The sequence below is a fragment of the Callorhinchus milii genome, unplaced genomic scaffold (assembly GCF_018977255.1).
Source record: "Callorhinchus milii isolate IMCB2004 unplaced genomic scaffold, IMCB_Cmil_1.0 Scaffold2, whole genome shotgun sequence".
Lineage (NCBI taxonomy): Eukaryota > Metazoa > Chordata > Chondrichthyes > Chimaeriformes > Callorhinchidae > Callorhinchus > Callorhinchus milii.
The window spans coordinates 9289875-9317501 of NW_024704743.1; the positions used below are offsets into that span (position 1 = coordinate 9289875).

The 27627-nt window shown below is 41.7% G+C and overlaps 1 protein-coding gene across 1 annotated transcript in view; it reads right to left on the reverse strand.

The window, feature by feature from the left end:
• The window catches only part of LOC103185189 (partitioning defective 3 homolog), a 524401-nt gene that overhangs the window by 237377 nt on the left and 259397 nt on the right, over positions 1-27627 (reverse strand). The window lies entirely within an intron of this gene.

Sequence of the window (27627 nt, forward strand, 5' to 3'; positions counted from 1 at the left end):
TGGGATCTTGCTGCACACAAAATGGCTATGTTTGTCTGTAAAAACAGTCAGTAAAACAGTAATTTACAAAATTTACTTAAGATGTTCTTTGAGATGTTTTAATGTGATAAAAATAAAATAAAAATGGTTTCCTTTTTCTTTATACCCACCATGTCAAATTTCCACTATAATGCAACAGGCAATAATTCTACTGAATTTTTCTCTTAAATCCTTCTGCAACCGCATATGAAAACTTGTCAAATTCAATGAAAACCCTACAATAAATATTCAACTCTTCAACATTACTAAGAAGATCCCAGTGACCTTCCCAGTGTGTAGTGTTCCCAGCAACTTCTGTTTTTGTTTCAGATTTCCACCATCTGCAGTAATTTGCGTTTTGTTTACCATGAAGGTGTCAGCCTGGCTCAGCTGGAAGCACTACTGCCTTTAAGTCAGAAGGTTGTGGGTTCAAGTCCCACGTCGGAACTTCGAATTTACAGTGAAGGCTGACACTCCACTGTAGTGTTGGGGGTGCTCTGCATCGGTCAGAAGTGCCGTCCTTCAGATGAGACACTAAATAGAGGTCCCATCATCTGTTCAGGAGGATGTCAAAGATCCCATGACACAATCCGAAAAGAGAAGGGAGTTTCTCACAGTGACATGGCCAACAATCCCCCAAATAAAATTGGTCATTCAATTCATGTGAATAATTCCTGTGGAGCGTTGCGAAAAGTCCTCTTGATGTAAAAAAAAGGGCTATATCATAAGCAACAAATATTATGATGTTACTGAAGTGACCCAGCAGGAAAGGAGAGGCAAAACTTCACAAAATAGCCAAAATGTTCTCCAAAACATTTTCTGCAAAACTTAAACTTCTGGGATACAATGAAGGAGCACGTCAGACAACAAGTACTCCCCTTACACTTCACATCACCCTGAAGTGAGAATAGGAAACATTCCTAGGATGTTTTTTTTGCCAGCAATATCCATCACAACCAAAACAACAGATCACTGTTCACTCATGATCACATCCCTCACTAATACCCCACAGCTGCTTTTCCAATATAACTTCAATAATAGCAACATGGAATTCTGGTTAGGAATTTAATCAGAAGTCTGTCTGACTCCACTCCCTCTGTGCCAATGGAAACATCACAATACACAGTTTAGACCCAACATTTGAATGCCGAGTGGGGGAATTTCAATCAACTTAAACATTAAAGAATGAACCAACCCAAAACGAACCTAATTATTTCAGATGGATTGAGCATCAGTCTCTTGCTTCTGAGTCAGAAGGTTGTGGGATCAAGCCCCATGTCAGGACTTTGGACTCATATTATCCAGGCTGACGCTCCAGTCCAGTGCTGGCGGAGCACTGCATTGTTGGATTTGCTGCCCTTCGCATGAGGTATAAACTAAGGTGCCGACTGCCTGTTCAGGTGGATGTTAAGGATCCCACAGTACTATTCAAAAAATGAGTTTCTCCCGGTATCCTGATCAACAATCCCCCAGACAAAAAATGGGCATTCACTTCATGGATGATTGTGGGACACTGTGAGGCTACCACATTTGGCTACAAAATACACAATCACTACATTTTACAGTAAAATCCTGTATAGCACATTGAGACATCCTCTCAACGTGAAAGGCACTATATCAATATAAGTATCAATATTATAATAAAGTCAAATTTTGACAACTTGAATGCTGAGAAAAAGCACAACATTCTTAGTCGTTCATGTTTATGATGTCTAGACATTGAAGAAATGGCAAAAAGCTTGTGGCCGACTGATATTTACGAAATCAGTTCCATTTATTAAATACAGTTTCATGGTAGTGCATTATTTATCTCACTCTGGGTGTTGCTACTATTTTTCTATACTTTATTGAGTTGACTGAATTGCCCAATCTTGCCCTGCCAGTTTATTCATTTGGGCATTGTCTCGGCTGTGGGGCCACTGGCAAGTGTACTCATTCAGCAGCTCTTTTGCTGAATCAATGTACAAAGGAAAAAGTATCTAAGGTTGACCAGGTTGCATCAATCAGTGTATGAGACAAAGTGCCTGTAAAGCTGCTCTATCTCCAAATGGACGCCAGGTATCATAGAATCACTGTAAAATTCTATGATTCTATGTTATCCCCTATGTTTTTTTCTTACAATGAAAACATGGAGTTTCAGTTGTTGGTCAGTGCACTGTATAAAAAAAAATGGGGTAACAAGACTTTGTGAACACCCTGTACATTTCAATAGTAAAAACAAAGAAAATACAAGAAGCAGAGAGACCCAAATGTGCAGATGCACAGGACACTACAAGGGGAAGTGCAGGCAGATCAGTGTGCAAATAAGGAGGAACCGGTGAAGAAACAGAGGAAATGCAGGTTCCAGTCCTTGAATCAATCCTGTACCCCATTAGCTCAACTACCAGATGACCCCATCACAGTAAATATGGTGGTAGCCTCAAAGTTAGCAGCAATGTGAAGAAACAAAACGAAATGCTGGGATGGCCAGTGAACTACCAGCTGATGGTGAGTCAAGAGTCACATTTTAAAGGGGACACATTCAGTTCTCAGACTCTTGTTTATTACATCCCGTTTCCTGCTTCTTTGTCCAATCTCCTTTCCCTTTTTAAGCGGTACTTTAAAAACTGAGCTTCAATATCTTTCGAGCATTTTCCATACTGATCTGCAGAGCTTAATACCTAGCTTTACCCAGGGGCTCGGGCATCTGTCAGCACAACAATGTAAAGTGAAGGGTTAGAGACTTGGCACACATCTGCACACAGTGTATTTAATAATTGAGAGGATATTAAAGCTAAGCAAAAGCTGTCTACAACTTCCAATGCAAGTTTCCTCTGAGAATCAGCAGACACAAAACCTTGACTGTATGCGGCTACTGAACTCTATAGGCACTGTGCTTCTGTCAATGATTTACTTTAGGACAGTCCACACGTTTCCATTAAGTAGAGGGGAAAAGAAAATCTCTGGTACTTTGGGTAATGATATTTTTTTCATGAATTTGAGCATTCATTACTGTTCCATTCGTCGGCTTGTGGGATCATTCTGCTGTGAAATTCAGAGGTGAAATACGCATCTTTACCTGCCAGAAAGCAGTTTCAAAATAAAGTGGTCAACATGAACCCTGAGCTCAATATTTTGCCAACTAACACTTACGCATCCTGAAAGTGAAAACAAAACCAGTGCGCACGTACTTACAAATTAAAGGTTTAAAGGAATTGTCTGCTCAGTCCAAGAACGATAAGGCTGCCGGGAGCCTGTCATTCACTCATGCCAGACACACTTTGATAATGCGTTTGTCATGATACTTAAATATTTATGTGCTGACACAAACTGTGTTGCTGACAGTATTTCACAGATTGACACAAAGGTTAGCGTTAATGGTAGAAACGCAGAACAGTCTTCTTGTCGAGCAGTTGTGCCACTTATCATTACAGTCACAAAGCTGACCACAGTGGAAATCTTGAACTCAAAAACTTTTTAGCAACTAAACCATTAATTGTATGTATGTCCGATTGCACCCCATTAAAGAGCACGTTACACCAGCCAGCACAAAAGCATATGTAATAAACAACAGGCTGAACAAACAGACCTACATTTTATCAACAAAACCATTAATTATACAGAAGCACACATGCACCGCATTAGGGAACCTGTTAAAAACTAGTCAGAACCAAGGCAAATGCGTTTCCTAACAAGCTTAAAAACATAGAATGTATGTTTTATAACTTTGCAAACAGAATATATTGTATATGTTACAGGTGAAGCAAGTAAATCTTATTTGTGCAATAATTGTAACACAGTTAAATACAATTTAACAGCTTTACTCAGATCAAAATCTTAGGGTTTATAAACCGTTGTATTGCATTATATGCATGTACTATCTGTTCACAAGATGCCCTCGCTTTGAGTGGTAAGCACTTGGCTGAACTTTAGCTTTAAATATGCTATAGACTATTAAAACACCAAAAATGGGAAGCCCTTCATATTGGTTTCATCAAAAATATCTCATCAATTGTCATAAAGAACATGCTCCAAAAGAACTCTCACAAGATTGTTTTTGGATGAAGAAGATCCTTTGGGCCCATTTGATTCAAGCCTTCCAAATACAACAACAGCAAAATTACATTTGTAAAGCGCCCTTTACATCGGGAAGATGTCCCAAGGCGCTGAACAGTCAGGGATCAGGAACTGAGCGTGGGGGTTGGGTGGGGGGGCTGGGCAGGGTTGGGGTGAGGGAGGGCAGAGAGGTAGGAGGGTGGCTGAAGGCACAGTCGAAAAGGAGGGTCTTCAGTCGTGCCTTGAAGGAGGTAAGGGAGGGAGAAAGGCGAAGGGATTGTGGGATGGAGTTCCAAATGAAGTTCTAAACCATACTTCTTGGCAACCCGTTCCAGTCGTTAATTATCCTCAGGTTAAACAAAAGCATCCTGGTCTCTGTCCTGAAATGCCCTGTGCAAATCCCAAACCAATATCCTCTTGTTCTATGCGTTGATCCATTCTAAAAGTAATGAATCTCATTTAAAATTAAAATATATCTCTATGTGGTCCCTCTGAGATACTTATTTAAGAAGGAAAAGCTTATCCAATCTTTGCTCATAGCTCAATCCTTTAACATTGGGGATCATCCTCATTGCTCTCCTCTTCACTGCCACTATCCCTGGAGTCTATTTTACCATCAAGGGCATGATTCAGAAAGTACTTGAGGAAACGAAAAGGTCACTGAAGGGAAGACAGTATAAAAAATAAAGATATTAAAAGAGAGCAGAAGAGAAATTAGCTCTATCTAAGAATAATGTAGTAAATTTGGAACAGGGCAGCAAGGTGGTACAGGGGGTTAGTACGCCGTCCTTTCACCACTGAGATTGAAGTACAAATCTAAACCAGACTGATGGAATGAAAGCCTTAACTAAGATCTCAGTCCGCTCCAGTCCACAGTATAAAGAATTCCCAAAATCCAGAATAATTGGCAGTCTCCTGCAGAGAGAGAGCGAGAGAGACCATCAGGATAGCTTGTCTGGGCAATGGAAACGTTACACCAATGCATTATAGGCTTCTCTTCTGAGGCTGTCTGAGTTGGATGTTGTGCTGCACTGTTGGGTAGAAGAGAGGCCAGATTCATTTTGCAACAAAATGCCGTTAGATGAAAAAAAAAATAGGCTCCTTGACATAATTTCACTGATTTAATTTTTTTTTAGAAATTTCATCAAATTCCAGTCTAGGATTGTCAAAGTAATTGCTGCAGGACAAAATGCTTGAGGCGTTCAAAGTTGTTTTTCAATAGAGTTGCATACACCATGATACAGCATGGAAACAGGCAATCTGGCTCAAATAGTCCGTGTTTATACCCCAAGAGAACCTCTATTCTTTCTTATTCCCCTCGATTCCCTTCTCCCTCATACGTTTTCTCTTAAATATATTGATGCTATTTGCTTTCAACAATATCCTTCTGAGCTGATCATGAAAAATGACAGAATTTCAGCCTAATTCAGAAGAATTATTATGTTATCTTTTTTCTTGGGTTTCAGAATTTTCCAAATCTTGATAAGCTCTAAACCAGAGACTGACATTCATTTAACGCTGCTCTTTCCACACGAGTTTGCTGGCAGAAAGAAACATAGTGAAGAGTTTTCAAACAGATTGACTTCAAGATGCACTCACTCATTTTCAAATCCCTTCATGCCCTCGCACCTCCAGTCCTATCCAATGTGCTTACCCCCCACTCCTGCACCCGCTGCCTCGCTCGGCTGACTCCGGCCTTCTGTTTGTCCCTTGCCCCCTCCGCTCCAACATCGGTGCCGTGCTTTCAGTCACTACACCCCAAAGCTCTGGAACTCTCTCCCTCAATCCCTCCGCCTTGCCCTCTGCTTCCCCATTTTCAAATCACGCCTAAAGACCTTCCTTTTTGATCGTGCTTTCGGTCACCTCCACCTTCCCTCTGCCCCTGGCTCAGAGTCAAATACCACCACTGTCAAGCACTCCGGGATGCTACTCCGCATGAAGGAAGCTATGTAAATGCAAGTTGTTGTTTGAAATTCCCGGCACTAAACACTTAACACGGTGTCTGATTTGTGAGGAAGGAAAAGCAAGGCACCAGAGCAAAACAATGAGTCCACATTTTGTGTAGCATAGCACAATGTTGTCAAGCCCTTTGCCTAGTGTTTTGGATAGTCCTTTACCCCATCTATCGCAGATAACTAAATAATGGAATTGGAAAGGGAACAACATTCCAGGATCGACGAAATGTGATAACCAGGCACGTCACTCGTCTCTGGTATCATTATTTCAGCGATCCATCAAATAGGCAGAAATTGTCAAAACGTCCTGTGGGAATGCAAAGAGTAAGACGTCACTGAGTGCTTTATGCAATGAGGTCTTGCATTCCATGTGTATGTAGAAGCAATAAAATAATCTCAGGTTTTTCAATGTTAAGAGCTGGAGATGCTCGAAAGAGCATTGTTCAAATGCTAGCGCCTCTGATGATCGTTGCTCCAGTATTGCTATGTAAAAGCAATGTAAGGGAAGCTGTTCTAATCAAGTGCAAAAGGTCAAGAGAGAAACAAGGATGAAGGGAATTAATTAGGTGACAACTGGAAATCCTGACCGTGAACAATTAAGGCAATTACCTACTGTTGCCATGCTAGAAGTATTCTTAATGCAGAGTCATCTGTATTCAGTCACTTCCCCACAGATGTAATCAATAATCACTCACTTAGCCTTTTTCACACCATTGTTATACTAACACACTACGAAAATATACTTGCAATATTGGCCTGAAGAGGACAGGATATTGGTCGAACATTTTCTGACAGTCCTTTCTGAAAACCCTTCACCTTTGCGATTTTTTCACTAAGATATTGTCACCGATTTATATAGATTTCGGGATAAATATTTGAAAGAGAACAACATAGCAGGATATAGGGAAAATCCTGGAATTGGGATTATGGTAGATAGCAGCTCCACAGCACTCTCTCTCAAGAAATGAATTTAAGTTTGAAATTAAGAGATCAAAACTGCACGGTATTCCAAATGTGACCTCATCAAGTTCAATTTACAAAAATAACATATAACTTATACACGACTCCCTTCAACCAAAATTCTATTCACTTATTTTACCTGGGAACACTGCTCATGTTTATAATGACTCATTTACCAAAACTGAGGTATTTCTCCTGTTCTGATATTTCAAGGATATTTCCATTCAGCATCTATTCCACACGACTCTCTCTAATGCAGAATCTCATACATTAAACTACATATTAAATTGTAATTCCCACCTATCTGCCCATACACCCAGCTTTTCCAGATCCTTCTGAATGGTTGCACAGTGACCTAATTGTTTGCTACTTTTTCCAGTTTGGTGTCGACTGAAAATGTAGACACCTTTAACAGGTTACGAGTCTCCGAAGCAATTTGGTTCTGACCCCATTACAGCCCTATGCACCAGTACCCTTTCTACCAAATGACCATATGTTCATTGCGTTTAATGCATTTCCACCTATCTTATGGGTCTAATCTTATTCAGTTCCTCAATTCAGAAATAGTATGAACTGCTTTTCCGAATTCCAGATAATAACATCCCCTGCCCCATTCCTATTACTTGGTCTATAACATCCTCAAAGCAATTCAATAAATCTGCTGGCTGTCTGATTAGCCTATGTGCCTCGGGTTGTTCACTTAAAATGTTTCCTTTATCACTTGATCGCTATCAATTGATGGCTCATCTCTATCCTCTTTTCTAAAAATGGGACTTGTGTTTACTATTTTCTAATCCACTGGTATTGAACCCGACTCCAATGAAATCTGAAAAACATGCGTGAGGACACTCACAATCACCCAAGACCATTCTTTTTGAGCTCTGAAGTGAAAGCTACCAGAGGCAAGACGTCTCATCTACCTTTAGCTTTTGTAATCGACCCAATCTTCTGTGAAGGCAAAAGACATTAAGTCTACATTTTCCTTCAAACCTCGGCACTTCTCCAATCTTTTCATTTGTGGCGGCTGGGCGTAATGGGGATGCCGTGTCAGCATTGGGAATTGGGAAGCATTCCCAATTCTACAGATGGCATTACCTATCAATCTTCTTCAGCCCTATATTCCAGGGTGTGCCTTCCATTCTTCCAACTCAGATCTATTGCTTGTTGCCCACTCCCACCACTCCACAACCAATAGTCAAGTCATCGTCCACCTTTCAGTCCACTGTAAGTCCACTCTACCTTTCCTCCTCTACCCTCAACTCCACGACCATCAATGTCCTGACAGCCTGCCTGTCCGACATCGAGTCCTGGATGAGAGACAACTTTCTTCAGCTCAACGTCCGCAAAACTGAGGCCCTCCTGATTGGCTCACGTCAGCGCCTCCGCACCTCAGGCGCTGACAGCATCAGCATCCAAGGCTGCACTCTCCACCTCTCAAAGCCAATCAGGAACCTCGGGGTTCTGTTCGACCCTGAGCTGTCCTTTCTCCCCCATATCCGCGCCACAACTGGCACCGCCTTCCATCACCTCCAGAATGTCGCCAGACTACGGCACTACCTCACCCCTCACGCTGCTGAAAGTCTGGTCCACGCCTTCATCACCTCAAGGCTGGACTATGGGAACTCTCTCCTCGCCGGCCTTCCCGGCACCTCCCTCCACAAGCTGCAGGTCATTCAGAACTCTGCAGCTCGTGTACTGTCCCGCACCAGGCTTCGGGACCACATCACTCCCACCCTCGCTCACCTCCACTGGCTCCCCATCCCTCAGAGGATCGAATTCAAGATCCTCACCCTCACCTACAAGGCCATTCACGGCCTTGCTCCCTCCTACCTCTCCGACCTACTATCCCCCTACCTACCCGCCCGTACCCTCCGTTCCTCTGGCTCCGGTCTGCTCCACATCCCCCGCCCCAACCGCCCCAACCGCCCTACTATCGGTGGCCGGGCCTTCAGCCTCTCAGCCCCTAGGCTCTGGAACTCCATCCCCCAGTGCCTTCGCCTTGCCTCCTCCCTTTCCTCCTTCAAGGCCGGTCTCAAGACCTTTCTCTTTGACCGTGCCTTCAGCTCCCCTCTCGACTCTCTACCCCCTCCTCGCTCCCTCCTTTCCCTCCCCTCACCCTGACCATTTCCCTCTTGCTCGGGTCCTGACCCAACTGTACAGCGCCTTGGGATGTCCTCCTGACGTGAAAGGCGCTCAATAAATGGAATCTTGTTGTTGTTGTTGTTGTACTCTGCAACTCTCCTACAAAATCATTTTTCCTTATTAACTCTCTTCCTGCCTTCAAAAACAAATATTTTCAACCACATACTGGATTTGGTCATCATCTTTAAATCTCTTATTTCCCTGCCCACAGTGACTACCATTGTGTTTGTCTTGCACATTCAGACATATTTACATGAAAGGCATTATATAAATTCAAGATGTTGCTTCCTTCCAGTTTCCTTTCAATTTTTTCACCAATTTTGAAGTCTTCAAGCATTCTTTCACCCTCCCCGACAGTCAGCTTACCTAAAATTTAGCTTCTTTAATATAATACTAATCCTTGCATTTGATAAAGCGCCTTATCACATTACTGAAACATCTCAAAGCGCTTCACAGATATATTGTAAAGTGGAATTTGGGGGCAAAACGCGGCAGCCAATTGCGCACAGCAAGGTCCCACAAACAGATGTGGAATTATTACCCCCAGAAAGTGATCCAACAATCAACTAAGAATCGGGTTACTCCTACTGCTAGGTAAACAGAAGCGTGTGGAGTAAGGAAACATGCCTAAGGTTTCACCCTGCTCAGGAAAGAAACCCAGTTCCTCTCGCTTGCAAGGCGAGCGCCCTAACCACTATGCTATGGGATTCTACGAAAACTGTATTGGTTTTCTTTCCTTATATTTTGCTGGATATTCTCTCAACATTGAAAACCACTATTGGAAAAATGCAAAAACATTATTGCATTTTTCCTGATCAGTATTGTTTACTGTTATTAAGTCTTGCCCCAAAAAAACCTTGAGAATCATATGCTGCAAGAACAGTCACAAGTAAGGCTATTTTAAGAACTTTATACTCAGTCAACTCAATCCCTGTTTTGAGAAAAACATAACTTGTTACTGGCACAGAAATGTCCCCATGTACACTGCTGGGTCCAAACAGACTTTGAAATCAGACTGACACTCCAATACATTGTTGACCATGCTGTCCTTCAAATGAGACTATAAGCAAGGTTCTATCTCCACAGTACTATTTGGGAAAAAAGAAGGGAGTTTTTCCTTGTGTCCTGGTCAATAATCCCACCAAATAAAATTGGTCACTCATTTCACGGCTGTTTGTGGGACATTTGCCTACAAATACAGTCATTGCACTTCACAGCAAAATCTTTTGCACAGCTTTGGTATGTAATAAGACATAATAAGGTGCTATAGTATATCATATGCAAGGATTATTATTATAGTCTAGGCTGACACTCTAGTGCAGTACTGTGAGAGGTGCCATCGTTTAGATGAGCCTTTAAAGTGAGGTCCCATCTGAGTGCTCAGAAGCATATGTTAAGGACCCCGTGACACGATTTGAAAATAGCTTACGAAAACATTCAATATCCTTCTGAAGGTAGGTGGCCCAAAAGTGCACAACATATTTCAAAAGTGCCAGTAATCTCTGCAAGATCAGAATAAGCTCTTGTGATTTATCGACAAACATCATTGAGTTTCAACCTTGTATTTAATTTGCTTTGCTGACAGCAAGGCCACATTAGTCAGAAACCATCATTGAATGATCAATAAAACAACACAAATTTACATTTATATAGTGTCTTTCAATTGGGAGGGGGAGGGAAGATGGCCGAAGGTGCGGTCAAAAAGGAAGGTCTTCAGGCAGACCTTGAAGGAAGCGAGGGACGAGTCAAAGGGACTCCGAGTCTGACTGTTGGTGGCGGGTGAAGAGCGTGAAGCAGATAATAACTGGATAAAATCCTTCCTCTCCAAGTTATTCTCGTGGATGAGAGGGTGGACTCCCCCACCCTCCAAGCACTCATTCTGCTCCTGCACACGCACACCCCGGCAACAATGGGCATTGCCTCTTTCTGTTATAGTGCGACTGACTCACCTGTCAAAAGGTGGAAAATCAAATAAAAATATCAATAAAATATAAAATACACTTATATAGCACCTTTCACATCAGGAGGATGTCTCAAAGAGCTTGACAATAATGACTGGGCACCTGAACTGTGGGTGAGAGCCAAGGAGGAGGGGGTAGATGACCGATGGAAAGAGGGAAGCCTTGAATAAGGGGAGGGAGGGAGCAAGTTGGAAGGATTGCATGTGAGAGAGGGGACAGACCAGCTGAAAGCTCGCCCACGAGTGGTGGGATGGATAGGATGAGGGACAGTGTTCAACAATGTAAGTGCATTTCATAATAATAACCCTTGTATTTGATATAGGCTCTCATCATGTTGAAACATTTCAAAGCGCTTCACAGGATATACTGTAAAGTGGATTAACTGTATTTTGTGTCAGTTTGCCACAGGAGTGTCCCACAAGCAGCCGTGGAGTGAGTGAGAGTAAGCAAGTGTGTTCCAGAATAAGATGAGAGAACACAAGTCAAGTCAGATCAAGAGAAATAGATATACATTCTACGCATTTCTATATTATTACATGTAGAAAACTGATAAACCTAATCACACTCCACAATATCAATTGCCTTTTTTCCAATCTAATTTTCTTCAGTCCTTCAGCATTAACAGTAGTATAATCACAGGAGTTATCCTTTGCGATAGCTCTTGGAGTTTCACCCTCTGAGTATTAAAAGACTCATTAGTTCTGAAGAAATATTTTCCATTTCATGCTTTTTTTTAAGTGACCTTGTAAAAGATGTCATACTGTAATAAAGCAATGCTGAATATTACACCACATAATAGGGGCACGACACAGAACACACCAACTGGCCTTGATCTAATCAACATTGGGAACAATATGCACAATTATTAAAAATTTTAAACATCAGACATGTGTTTGAAAAATAGCTACTGTAGTTCAAGAAGTCTCAACCAACCCAAAGTATTCCCAACAAGAAAGCCTGGTTCATTTGGTAGCTCTCTCGCCTCTGAGTGAGAAGTTGTGGCTCAAAAACAGTGTGACATTCCAATACAGGAATAGGGGAGTGCTGCATTGTTGGAGTTACCATCCTTTGAAATAGATATTAAACCAGGGGCTACCACTTTAGGTGACGGTTAAGGATTCCATGGCACTATTCAAAAAGAAATGGGAAGGTTTTCTTGGCTTCCTGGCCAACAATCCCCCAAATAAAATTCATCATTCACTTTGTGGATGTTTGTGGGATGTTATTGTGCACAAATTGCCTACAAATGTACACACATAATTTACAGTACAATTTGAAGCATCCTCCCAACATGAAATTCCACTTTGTTAAGACAAGCGCAGTTCGTTTTAAATTTAAGATGGTACAAAATGGCGTGAACAATTCTTAAATTGATTCTCAATTTGGAAGCTGGTTTTCTGCAGCTTTTCAATTCCTGACCATTCTCGTAGTAAAAGAAAAATGGCCGAATTCCAAGCCAACAGGTTACCGCTGATATCTGTGTATGCTACATGAAAAGCAGGAAGTGACATTGATGGCAACCTAATGACTTGGAAGATGGCCATTTTACCATGAAAATCTGACAGTTACAAGGGAAGCCAATAAGTTGAAAGAAAAGACCTCTGCAATGTTGAGGGGCTGGGTAGACTAGAGCTGCATTCTTTACAGCTGAAGAGGTTATGAGATGATCTGATTGAGATATTTAGAATAATTTGAAAGGAACCGACAATATAGACAATAAGAAGAGATCCCAAAAAAAGCAATCATCTTAAAATTAGTACTAAACCAACTAGAAGCGGGGTATGAATATGTGGGATGCAATGTCCAAGACGGTCTCACTGGCAGAAACATCTGGGTTGTTTAAAAGGAAGATCATCTTCAAAATGTCCAATCACATTGGGAAATAAGGCTATTTAAGGGCTACAGAACAAAGCCAGGAAAATGGAATTAGAAAATCTGCCAATGATCAAATAAACAGGCGGAACAAACGCGATAGGCTCCTCTTGGTCCTATAGTGCAAAATTCTGTAAGGCCTTAAATTTTAAGTCAGTGCTGAGACCCAGTGAGATTTCTAGCCACTGAAGTATGAATGCCGATTGATCTTTGTCCTCCCTGGCCCACAGTGTGGAGAACAACTGCAGCACCACGATGTGAGAGGGGAATGGAAAAGTAGCTTAACTGCTTGAAATAAGTGACCGGGGAATACGAGATCTGTGAAACCTGTGAAACAATAATTAAAACAATGTAATGAAAAGGACGACTTTGCCACTGAGGTTTAGTTGTTTAATATTGCCAAAGTCATCCGCTGTTTGACTCGTGAAATCACTGAATAATAAAATTAGAGGGATGCATAATTCATCACGTCGAGCTCCGACATAGACTAAAATGCACACAACACACAGGAGGTAAAAAAAAAGTTGCTTTTGACCATGCAGCAATAACACAAGAACATTCATAAGTGAAACAACCCTAGAAAAGCGCCCAGGTTACTCTGTTTAGAGAATCCCAACATAAAGCAGTTTAAACAAGCGATAAAAGCTAATTCATTGTGATTAACTGCAAGGTTCTAACTGTGATAGATCGAAAAGCAATCATCTGTAAATAATGACATTTGTTGATGGCACCGACGCTTACTGGCTATAAATGCCGTGCGATACTTATTAGCTAAATCAAAGCATAAAAGCTAATGAACTGGAATGCATTGCCTCTGAAAGATAATTAAAAGACATAGTGAACAATCAAAATAAGTTTGCTTTCCTTGCAGAACAAACATTCTCTCTTTCCTAATCACTCATATGGATTGTTTTAAATATATAAAAACACACACAATAAAAAAATTAAGAAATTCAAAATAATTTTCCTCCCCCCTTTTTTTGCTGTCTCAAGTCCACACACTTCCTCCCACAGCTGCCATTAATCTCCCTCCCTGGATCAGGTAACAGGAAATGTATTTCTCTGGCATGGGAGCCAGGCCTGCTGGGCTCTTTCCTCCATTGATGAATAACAATCGTCCAGCAAGCAGTACTCCATCGAGTGGCCTAACTGAGAAGTGCTATAACACGGCCAACAAATACTCTGATGTTTGAATGTCGAAGCCTAGATTTGCCTTCTCAGACAGAAAGAGAGAGAGAGAGACAGTGAGAGAGAAACAGACAGAAAGACAGAGAAACACAGAGATTGAGAAACACATACATGGGGACAAAATTAACACCCGATCATATCAAAACATCTCAAAATGCTTTGAGGACATTGTGTTAAGTTTAATGACAATTTGTTTTTGGTCAGCTCAATGTTTGACACATTCAGAACCTGTCAGCATGCTTAAGAGTATCTAAACCCACCAGCGTTCCACATGTGTATGCCAGCTACACATGAAAACATCCTTGCGTCTGGAATGGAATGCTCACTCTCTCCGGGTGGGAGACAACCTGCTTACCTCATTCCGTATTAGCTACAGGTTGGCAAGAGCCAAGACTTGGGAGACCCCTAAAGTGTGCATAGGGTACTATTGGAGTGTAACTAACACGGTACAGTTTCTCATTATCTAGCAAGTCCCACTGCTTGTTCAGCTAGAACCACTCAACTTGTTGGAACTTTGGTTTGCAGGGTTAATAGGAGCTGCATTGGAGGGTTAAACCTCTAAGTACAGCCAGAACATACCAAAACAAAACACATTTATTCTTGAATATAACACTAACTGTAAGCCAAAAAAAACTTAAATCATTGACAGAAACATTTTTAAAAGAAATTAATATTACTCTGTGTTCACGATTACAGGATGCTGGTAATTAGGCACTGATACTTCACAATTGTTCATCAATTTCTCCCATTTACATGCATCATTACTTTTGGGGCAATATTTAGACATGTCAATGATAGCAGAAAAACGCTTAATATTAGGTGTTCGCATGAGGTATTAAGGAACAAACAATATTCGTGCAATCCTACTTGTCAGATTGTGTAGTCCTGTAGCTTAGTGGTTAGAACACTCGCTTGCAAGCGAGAGGACCTGGGTTCGATTCCCGGGCAGGGCGAAACGTTGGGCAAGTTTCTTTACTCCACACGCCTCTGTTTACCTAGCAGTACGTAGGGACCTGGCTGTTAGTCGATTGGTGAATTGCTTTTCCAGGGGTAATAATCCCTTCAAAAACTAAAAATAATAATAATAATTTGGTCACTCAATCCCCGACTGTTTGTGGGACTCTGCTGTGTGCGATTGGCTGCCGCGTTTCACCCACAAAATACACAGTCAATTCACTTTACAGTATATTTTGTGAAATTCTTTGAGACAACAACATCAACTTGCATTGATATAGTGCCCCATACGCAGGGTAGCATCCCAGAGGGCTTGAAGACGCGATGGGGCTCTGTACCAAATGCAAAGATTATTATTATTAATAAAATAAAAATAACGATTCACCATAACGTGACTGATTTTAGCACTGACAATGCATTGAGTAACTATATTCATGCAATTTGCTATACTAACTAACGTGCTTTTGGTCATATAGCCCCTCCTCCCCTCCCCCACCTCCCAACCACAACACTGGTGCCCAGTTGAAATTGTCAAGGGCTTTAGGAATGCTCCCGATGTGAAAGTCTCCATATAAGTGTAAATTGTATTGTAACTTAATAATAATCCCTGCATTTGTTACAGCAGCTTCTCACCCCGGCCAAATTGCTCAAAGTGCTTCCCATGACTGTACCATGAGGCCCACTGACAAGTTGCAGGCAAGTGTGCAGACAATTTGTACACAGCAAGGTCTCAAACAGCCATAAAGTAAATGACCATTTTTTTNACACAAGGGAATCACTGGCCAGGTCATAGGGAGAAACTTCCTTCTCTTTTCAAATAGTGTCAGCTGAACAGGCAGAGATGACCCCTGAAAATGCAGCGGTCCTCCAGTACTGTATTGGAGTGTCAGCCTAAAATGTGACCTTGAAGTCCTGAGGTTGGGCTTAAACCCAGAAACTTCTGATTCAGAGTTGAAAGTGCTACCAACTGACACAGGCTGATACCCAACTAAGCTCAAATGCCTCTTCCTCCACAACAATCCATTGTTGGGTAGGAAGAGACATTTGAACAAAGCCGCTCTATCCATTGTTCTTTCAGACCGCTGGTGGGATGCTCTAATGTTTCTTTCTTGCACTCCCTGGCCTTCAGGTAATAGATCTTACATGCCCACATACATACAATTCCCTATTTGAATTAATGAGTGAATACCCCTGTCATTAACTAAAATACTAATTAAATTGCACAACCAAGCGTATTTTTCTGCAAATATTTTAATTAATTTCAGCCTTTCTAGCTTTCTACGCTCCCCTCCTGTGGGTGCTGAATCTTGATGACTTACAGTTCCATGGTGCAGACAACTTTCCACTTCCTTGCTCCCATTACTGTTCATCATGTGTAATGTCAGACAGAGAGTATTCTTGTCCACTAAGAGTAACACAATTTTTATTCTATTATGTATATTCTACTTCAACCATTACGTGCCCTAACTATGGAACTCTCGGCCTCAATCCCTCCATCTTGCCTCCTTCCCCATCTTCAGATTACACCCTGAAGATCTACCTTCTTCTTCGACCATGTCTATGGTCACCTCACCCTTCTCCCCAACTCTGCGTCAAGCTCTGCTACTGTGAAGCGCTCTGGGACGCTACCCTACGTGAAGGGTGCTATATAAATGCAACTAGTTCTTGTTGTTGATACACATCCTTTCCCAACAAAAGTGAAGCACATGGGGTAAACACACATGGAACTCTCAGTCTGGTTTGGATATTCTAAAGCACAAGAAAGGTTCGAATGAAGAAGGTCCTTCAGACCATTCGATCTCATCCTTCTAGATTACCCATGCCACAGTCCTCCCATCACAGCATCAAGTTCCTAACAGAGAGAGATGGAAAACAAAATGTTTAACACAGCAATGGTGGGAGCAGAATGTGTGAGAACCAGAGAGGATATTACAATAGGAAATAACAACAGCAATACCTTTAATTCATTTTTAAACAGCTTGAGACTTATATGTCCTGTAACTGAAGAATGAGGAAATTACCTGGGATACAGTCATAAAGCAATTCGTTGCTCTGGAGGTATTTTAATTATTTGTTGTTTAAAGGAGTCAGTAAGGAAATATGCCAACGTTTTAAGTGTCAGTGAACTTAAAATTCTGGACATTAGAAAGTTCACAAAACATGTAGGAGTCTCATAACAAACTCTTCTGAGTGGCACTCCTATTACAACTGGCATTTAGCCAGAGTATCACATCCAGCAAGTCTGTGGTCTACAGAATTGGCACAACGCGCTGTTTCTGACAGGCAGAGCCATGCATAACTGCAATAATTTAACATGCAAGGAAGAAAAATTCAGGCTTTGGCTATGATACAAAGTAGTTTCCGCAAGAAATACCAGCTTCCCTATTCAGTAAACGTTGGTAACAAACAATAGACTATAAATCAGCACCTTAACAAAGCCGTCTTATATAAACAAATCTGAGAATAGCACCAAAGCAGGAAAATGCTACAAGTCGTTCTCCATATTAGGCAGTGAGCCTACTTTAATACATGTGGAAACATCTGCATATTCGTAGCCTAAAACCTTCAATTTGATAACCTTTGTCTGTTCTTTTTCAAACCCATTATACAAGTTATTTGATTCAAAATATTTAAACATCATACTGTTATGTGGGTAACAAATATGCTTGGAATCCCAAACAGAAAACATAACAGACTGCTGCAAGCGTGCTGCATGCGAGCAGACACACACACAAAAATGTGCAAGTACACAAATTTGCACACGCAGGCACACACAAACATCTTGATAAAATTAGTCATTCACTTAATAATAATAATCCTTGCATTTGATATAGCGCCTTATCACATCTTCGAGTTGTCTCAAAGCACTTCACAGGATATACTGTAAAGTGTCCTACAAACAGTCGTGGATTGAAGTGACCGGGCATTTGCAGGACAAATTGCACAAATTGACTTCCCAGTCACTGCGCTTCACAATTATTCATATGAAGCGCTTTGAGACAACTTAGCAACGTGATAAGTCATTATATCAAACACAAGAATTATTATTATTTCAAGACTTCCATTAATCCAATATTCCATAATTCTTCCTGGCATTCATAAAAAAACGTTAGCCTCTTTGACTCATTATTTTCCCATTGCTTTACTTTGTTCAGACACAAGGTAGAAATTCCATCTGGGTCTAGTTTTGCTCTATTTTCTTAGAACTTCAGAGTATAGAATTTGGCGAATTCTAACAATTCAAAGCTGGTTTTCTGCAGTTTTTCTAAATAAACTATAGAAAACCAGCTTCCGAATAAGATGAAATTGAAGAATTTGCCAACTATTGAATAAGGAATCAATAAAATAAAGGCAATATGAAAATAGCAACAATATCAAATATGTCGGATTCTCAGTGGGAGAGATCTTTGATTGATGGGCATCATTTTAAAACAACATTTTAAGCAACAAATGCAATTTCAGAAAAATTCATATTCTGATGAAAAATTATTATTGGGACATGAATGCAATGGTTCAAAATAAACCAAAATGTTCTTCTAAGTCTACTTCTTCCATTGATCTTTGAGGCCACGAGTGGATTAAGATATCGGTTCACTGCCTCAATGTTTCAGAGTTTCTTGTTAAAAGATTTACTTCCACGTTCAACAAGCCGCCACGCATTGAAATCATTCAGAAATGAAGACGATCTGTCTGTGTAAGTTCCTGTGCCCATCCAAATGACTTTGCTCCCAGGTGATGTGGTGCGTTTTCAAACACATGTATATATGGTTTCCATTATGAACAACTTTGAAAAGCAACCATCAGCAGATGGTCACAAACTGCTTACAGTACCAAGAGTAGTACAGACACCGTGACAGGTTTAAGTTATTATGTGGAAGATTTATTCATTTCTGATACCTGCAGCGATTTTGTTTTCTTTTTTGGAACTCAAAAACTTACACTTTGTGCCTTTCATGTCGCAAAGAGCTTTGCAGAAGGAGATTAATTAGAAATGATGTGGGTGTGATTGGAGGTAAGCCTGGCAGCTAATTTGCACCAGCAGCACCCTACAAACCACACTGCGATCAGAAGCCAATTATTCAGGATTTGGGGGGATGAATTTGTGCAAGGAGAATCACATGCAAAAATAGCTGATTTATAATAAAGATTGATAAGTTTTATAAGCAGTTGTCATTATCTTAACCATACGCTATTCAGACTTTACTTGGAGCATTCTGCTGGGAAGTTCCCAAATTTAAGGAGGACATTGTTTCTATTTTAAATGGGTTCTCTAGAGTTTAGGAGTACAGATCCCCAGAAGTCGTGCCCAAACTGTGCAGTGGTCTGGATGGTCAGACTTCACCTACATTTACAGTAATGTTCGCCATGTTATGCTGGAGGTAGGGCAGATAACAAGGATGATCCCCAATAGTACAGGAATACGCTATGAGCTGGGCCAATAGAAGTGTGGAAATATTTGCCTTACAGGGAGATTTGCCAATTTTGCAGGGAATTTGCCAATTTTGCGGGTGGTGGGGGGGTTAAAATGCCGAGGAGTTGATTAGTGCTGTTGAGGTACATTCGCCCACAACAACATTACATTTGTGTAGCGTCTTTCATGTCGGGAGTCCCAAGGCACTGGACAGTGTACAGCATTTCAGACCCGAGCTGCGGTCAGGAGGGAGAAGGGAGGGGAGGGAATGGGGGTGACCAATGGCATGGTCAAAGAGGCGGAACTTGGAGGAGACTAAGGAGGGGGCGAGGCAGAGTGATTGGGGGATGGAGGGATGGAGTTCCAGAGGTTGGGGGCAGAGTGGCTGAAGGCTCTCCTGTCAATGGTGGGGCGGGAGATATGGAGCAGACCAGAGCCGACTGAGCGGAGGGAGCGGGGTTAGGAGGTCACAGAGATAGGGTGGGGCGAGACCATTGAGGACTTTGTGGGTGAGGACCAGGATCTTGAACTGGATCCTCTGAAGGATAGAGAGCCAATGGAGTCGGGCGAGAATGGGGGAGATGGGGTCATAAGAGTTTGGTGCAGGAGAGGACACGGGCTGCAGAGTTCCGGATTATCTGCAGCCTGTGGAGGGAGGCGTTGGGAAGGCCGACAAGCAGGGGTGAGGTACTGGTGGAGTCGGGCAATGTTACGGAGGTGAGGGAAGGCAGAGCGGGTCATGGCTTGGATGTGGGGAAGAAAAGACAGTTGAGGGTCGAACAAGACACCTAGGTTCATGACTGGCTTGGTAATTTGAAGTGTGCAACCATGGAGGTTGATGCTGCCAGACCCTGAGGTGCTGAGGCACTGGCGCGAGCCAATCAGGAGGACCTCAGTCTTCTTCATATTCAACTGTGAAATTTGCCCTCATCCAGGACTTGATGTCCGACAGGCAGTCTGTTAGGACACGAGTGGTCCTGGAGTTGAGGGTGGAAGCAGAAAGATAGAGTTGGATGTCATTCGCATACATATGGAAGTTGACCCCATGTCTGCGGATGATGTCACCAAGGGGGAGCATGTAGATACTAAAGAGGAGAGGGCCAAGGACACAGCCCTGGGGGATGCCAGACGTGACAGTGCGGGGGCTGGAGGAGAAACTGTTAGAGGCAACAAAGTGGAGATGGTGAGAGAGATAGGAATCGATCCAGGCAAGGGCAGGTCCGCAAAGATTAAGTAAGGAGGAGAGGCGGTGTATTGGTTGACGGTGTCGAAGGCGGCAGAGAGGTCAAGGAGGACAAGGAGGCAGAGGGAGCCCTGATCACAAATGTTCAGAATGTCATTAGTGACTTTGACCGAGCTTGTTTCCATGCTGTGAGCAGCGCGGAAGACGGATTGGAGGGGTTCAAAGAGGGAATGAGGAGACAGAAAGGAGTGTACAGTCAATTCACAAGTATACACAAATGTACAGTCAATTCACTTTACATTCTGTGAAGTGCTTTGAGACATTAGAAGATGTGAGAAGCGCTATATCAAATGCAAGGATTATTATTATTATATTACTGACAACCTATATTTTTTCACTTCATTGATAAAAAACAAACATGAGGAAATAACACATATTAGATTGTTGCAAAAAAAAGTAATTGCTTCTTTAACAAAAACTGGATGGCCTTTTTTTGGGAAGGGAAAGGGGGGAACCCCAGGGAGACTATAGGAGCTCTCAGGGTCCAGTACCGCACACAGACCCAGAGAGAGAAAGAGAGACACACACTCACAAAGAGACACTCACAAAAACATAGACACACACACAGACACGCCCACAAACACACAGAGGAGACACACACAGACATATTTATACAGACACACATACACAGAGATACAGAGATATACACACAGACAATCATATACATACATATATATATATATATATATACACACACACACAATCACAATGGAATTAAAAGTAAACAGAAGAATGCTACCAAATACGATTAGGTAGCAGAAAAGAGGGCACAGGATCAGGGTTGCAAAGAGCAATTTCAGGACAGACATTAAAACATATAGAATGATTAATGACTAAAACAAGTTACCGGGGAGGGTGGTTTAGGCCAGTATGCTGGACTCATTTAAGAAATAGCTTGACATTGTAATGGATGGACAGTAGCGAGGGTATTCTGGAGGGATAAGATTAAATGTGCCGAAGGACTTTCTTCATCCAAAGCACTTGTGATCTTGTGAAATAAAATAAGAACATAAGAATATGCCAGGCGAAAGAAGACCAAGGTCCATCTAGTTCGCCTTCCACCATCCTGGTTGTCGATTGACATGTCATGTCCCAAACTATACACTGTATCCCAAGATATTATTTTATAGCTGAAATCTATCTAATTTAAATAAAACCCACAGTTTGATACGTTTAAAGTTGTGAGGTCATGTAATTCTCCAAATAATAATGATTTGAGTTTACATGAAATCAGAATAGATCCCTCAACTCAAGAGATACATGTAGCATGTAAAATACACAGTCAATCCACTTTACAATATATTCTGTGAAGGGTTTGAGACATCTAAACAATATGATAGGCGTATAACAAATGTAAGTATTATTATCCTAAAGCGGTTTAAAAGATATTGACTAGAAAAGTATGGAGAGGAAAATGAGCTGGAACAGCTGGGAGCAAAACAAATCAAACATAAAAAAAAGCCTAGAATTTTTTTCCTTTTTCAGTTATCAACAAGGCTCATCAAATTCAAGTTCTCATCAAGTATGTTTCTTCAGATCAAAACAAGTTGTTCTAACTCTTGTCTACTTTATTGCTGATATCACATTGGAACACTGTGTGCAATGTGTTCCACTTTCAAAAGTGGGCCTGTTGCATTGAAGAGCTAACAGTGCGAAATCTAGAGCTTACAAACTGTGAACAAACAGAGAGGAACACTGACACCCTGGGCGCTTAACAGAGCACAAAGGATATGGGTCCAAATGCCCCACTCTGCCCAGTTCTTGATTTGAGCCGCGCGTCAGGCAGGGAGGCTGCAATGTCTGTGTCAATCAGTAACGCTCCTGCCTCTGAGTCAGAAGGCTGTGGGTTCAAGCCCCACTTCACAGCGTTGAGCTCACAGTCCAGGCCTGGCACTCCACACAGTGCTGCATTGCCAGAGGTGATGGACTGAGATGTTAAACTGTGGTCCCGTCTGTCTGTTCAGGTGGATGTTAAAGATCTCACGACATTAGTTGAAAAGAGAAGGGAGTTCCTCCCGGTGTCTAGGCCCAGAATCCCCCAGATAAAATTGGTCATTCTCTTCATGACTGTTTGTGGGGCATTGCTCTGGGATGCTACCCTGAGTGAGGGGCGCTATATAAATAAAAGTAATTGTTGCTGTGCGCAAATTGCCACATTTGCCCACAAAAATACACAGTCATCAGACTTTACCGTAAATCCTGAGAAGGGTCTTTTGACGTTCTCCCAACGTGAAAAGCTCTACTTCAAATGCAAGTATTATTATTTATCAGGGTGTCAGTGTTCCTCTCTGTTTGTTCACAGTTTGTAAGCTCTAGAATTTGCACTGTTAGCTCTTCATTGTCCCACTTCAGGGAAGAGCAGGGAGCAAAGATAGAACAAGGACTTCCTGCCTGGACATTTTGCATCTCTAGAAAGCTGCTCACAAAGACATTGCTGGAGAATGTGGCTCCAGCAGCAAGCCCTAGCAGAGCAAGAAAAAAAAACAGGAGGATAATTACAAAAGAGCCATCATTTTCATGTCACCATCTGGAAACAGTCCATTAACTTCTTGTTTTAATAGAATTGGTTTTCTTCCTGTACTTAGGGTGTTTGCGCAAGAGATGATCCACAGTTGTGAATTGCTGATTATAGTTAAATGATTCAGGTTGGACCAGTTGAAATCATTATGAAAATTAGCTAGAAAACAGCTCCAAAAGATGTTAGTGGCTATCGTAGGGGTATTCGGACAGTGGAGTCTTGCTCTACCATTTTGTTAGATCATGTCTGATCTTTAACTTAATACATAGAACAATACAACACAGAAACAGGCCAATTAGCTCCCACCACTGGTACTGCTATGGATTTCACTCATTGTCTTTTAAAAGCCCAGTTATAGAGGCAATATAGTCGTATATGTTTTAATGGTGTTCTGTAGCTGTAAAGATTATCATAGAATCATAGAATTATACAGCACAGAAGGAGGCCATTTTGCCTCTCGCGTCTGTGCCGGCTCTTTGAAAAGAGCTATCCAATCAATCCCACTCCCCCTCTCTCCCCATAGCCCTGCAAAATTGTCCTCCCCAAATAATTATGTAAGAACAGGAGCAGGCTTGCTGCCTTTTCTCCCATTTGCCTGCCTTTTCTCCCTGATGCCTGAACTTGCCAACTTGAAAATGGCCTATTTAAAGGGAGAAGGGGTTACAGAAAGATTATTCGATGGTTTCAGAATTGCTGATGCTAAAATTTTAGAAGCAAAGTATCTAAGGGTGGCAGTCTGGCTTGGCTGAAAGCACTTTCCTCCTGTATTCAACCGATTCTGATCCATCCTTTTGGTGAGATGTTAAACCAAGGTTAAGCTGGGCATTAAAGATCCCGTGGCACTCTCTGAAAAGATCAAGTTAATATACAAGGTTTCCCATTTCTGTGTTATCACCAACATTTACTATCAGATATTGACTCTAACAGACTCACTGTCCTGGCTACAAATTTCTCCAGCTAAAATTGTTCATTTGCTTCATGCCTGTTTGAGCTACATTGCTGCGTGCAAATTGGCTGCCACGTCACCTAGAAATATACAGTCACTATATGTTACACTAAATCTTGTGAAGTGCTTTGAGGTGTCCTTCCTATGTGAAAGGCACTAATATCAAATTCAAGGATTATTATTTATTACTAAGGTGCCTGAAACAACCCAAGGCAGAAATGTATTTTAATTAAATGCAAGTGTTTTAATGTGTTATGTTCATTCCAGGCATTTAAGAAGCTACGAAGACATGAAGCATGGATGGGAGGATCCTTTGAACTGCGAGTGGTTTCCTTTCAATAGTCAGGCATCAACTGCAAGCTCATTGGGCAAGAGAGCAGAGGTGAAAGGAGAGATTTAAATCGCTGGAAGATCAGAGATGAAACCAGAAAGGCATAAGAGGTTGATCATCATCTGAAAGAAGAAATTTGGTTAATGCGCTGGATGTGTCCTTCATCAAAGCTTCCGTCCTTCCGACCTCATAAACGGACAACAACAAGGGTGAGCAGAAGGGGTTATCAGTCGTTGTTGCTAACTCCATTGAAATCTTGTGCAGCACATCTGAAATCATGTAAAATGTGTGCATAGAAACCTTGGTTTCCATGGAAACTGAGTATCCAGCTTCATGTCGCTGTGACCTTGGCTCCCACAATACAGCAGGCTTTGTTCTGTACAAAAATAGACACTTTCAGCTTTCATGGGAAAAGAGGGTACTATCCTTTTAGGGATGTGTGTAAGTGTGTGTGGAGGTGGTATTTCTAGTGTGGCAGATGAGAGCTTGTGTGGTTAATGTGCTGATCTTCTGACAATACAACACTTAAAGCAGCCATTCCCCTTTAACACGCTCGGTCCAAATCTATAATAACATGGTGGACGCAATAATCTTTATTGCCCATAATATTTCAGATGAGATATTCTGTGCTATAAGAAAAACTTTCCCTCCTACATCTCAATGCCTCATTGCCTCCCTTCCCTCTTTCAAACCCCATAAAAACCTCTCTCTTTTTCTCAGTCTTCAAATATCTCCCACCTACACTTGATCTCCTACTTCATTTCTACCTAGCATTTTGAGAAGTGTTAGAAACATGCAAATTATTACTGTTGTTCAATGCATAATTATACTTTAAAGGACGCATAGATGCCAGTGGGTCATGAAGCTACCAGGTATGTCAAAATGAAAATGCACGTCAACCCACCTCATACCCACTGATGCTCTGATTTGAAAAGAGTTAGCTATAAGGCTCAGTGAGACCTAATCTACTCTATAACATGTCGTACCTACTATTCAGTTTTACACTTGTGATAAACAGTACGACTAAGAATATAAGAAAATGTTGGACGAGGGAAAGCCGTTCGACTCTTCCAAGCTCACTTCTTCCACGAACCATCCTATCATGGAACCCACGCCACACAGACACAAGAGGTGGTCATCAAAATGCAAGGATTATTATTATCATGCCTGTGATGGCACTCTGACAGAATCATCGAGATAGTCCCATTTTCCTGCCTTTTCTCTAGACCCTACGACACACCTCCTTTGAGAATATTTACCTATTTCTCTCTTAAAAGCTAATATGAATTCAGTCTCGACTACAGTTCTAATATCAACCGCTCCGCAATATTTGCTCGTTGCTCGGCAGGAGGATCTTGAAGATGATCCGCTGCGGGGGAATTCCCCTCGCTGGGGTTTACTACAATTGTGGGGACAAAGTTGAAATTAAGCAGTCTGTAACAACTTCCACCCAGCTTTCTGTCACTGGCATCATATTAAATTAATGCCTGGAAGTATACTATAATTGCAAAGAAACCTTATTTTTAATTCAGAAATATCCATTAAAATTACTGATTTTCATATTGACAGAGTAGTGCCTCGACAATGCTGAAGTGCCAATCTTCAGATGAGACGTTAAACTGAGGTCCCGTCTATTTGTTCAGGTGGATGTTTAAGATCCCATGGCACTATTAAAAAAGAGAAGAGGGTTTCTCCCAGGGTCCTGGCCGACAATCCTCAAGATCTAACATCCTGGGGATGGAGAGAAGAGAGGAGAGGTACATAATTTTCTTTGGAAATGAAATGGCTTTCTTTAAGCTAACATGCTTGACAACAGAATGTCAGAATTGACTCAATTCTCTGAGGCAGCGAGGTGGGTCCACAGCACTCCAGGGCACTGCTACAACAGGCCAAGCAGCCTGACCAATCGATAGGACTTGGAGGGGTAGGTCATTGGGAGCAGGGATTCTTCCCACCACAGAAGAAAAGATAAATAGACTGAATGCATTGCTTTTTCAAAGAGCCAGCAGAGACACAATGGGCTTAATGGCCTTTTCTATGCAGTAAGTTTCTATGGTTCTAAACGGGCAGCACTGTAAGCCACTAGGGTATCATTTCCAGTGTTTCTATTGACTACCATACTGACGGTATCCAAGGGCTTTTGCTCCTTACCATCAAATACGTACAAGCTACAAAACTTAGCAGAATTTATAAAATGCACCAGCACATCTCCATTTTGACTACCTGCCAAGAAATACCCAGATCCAGAAAGGCGCCATGAGCATTCTTATCTCTCCAGCCCACCAGCATACTTCCCTTTGTAAAATATTTCCAAAAACAAGAAATGCATTTATTAACTGCATGTTTGACATGCAAGGATACACTTGATACTATCCATCATGTAAAAATGTGGGATTAGAGGTCGCACACTGAAGCCATCAAGCATATAATACAGTACCACTACAACTCTGGCATCACTTGAATGCTAATTGAGATCACCATGTTCGTACATTTGGGTCTAATACCAGCAGGCACCAAATAGTCATTTTCTTTTATACTTTGGCCGAGTTGCTTGGCACCCTCACTTAAACCGATTCTCGGTTCAGGTGGCATGTTAAGCTAAGCTCCAAACAAAATAAATGTTCTTGATTGAATATTTCTTGATTTATAACCACAAATCAAGAACTATTCAATCAAGAAAAAAAATGAAAATACACCACCGATCAATCGAACACGGACTTAACCTAGACTTGTGCAAATGTTCAGGCAGATGCTATTTGATGGCCGCATGGGCCACTTCTGGCCCACGGGCTACAGGTTGGCCACCACTGCTCCAAGGAGACCCTGCTTACCTCCACCCCAAGGAGGTAGTCCCTTGTCATATGACATTCGACAAGCACTGGTTTGAGCCCTCACTTAATATCAGGAACTGCCATCAAACACCTTGGTGAGCATGAAATGTGCAAAAGGCACCATCCTCCTGCCCACAACTCAGACACACATCCCTACCCATCGGACAATTGATCCACCATTTGGAGGTGCAGAGTATAGCAGCTGCTTGCCATACTGTCTACAATTAAGGTGGACACCAAGCCCTGGATATACAAGTGTGTG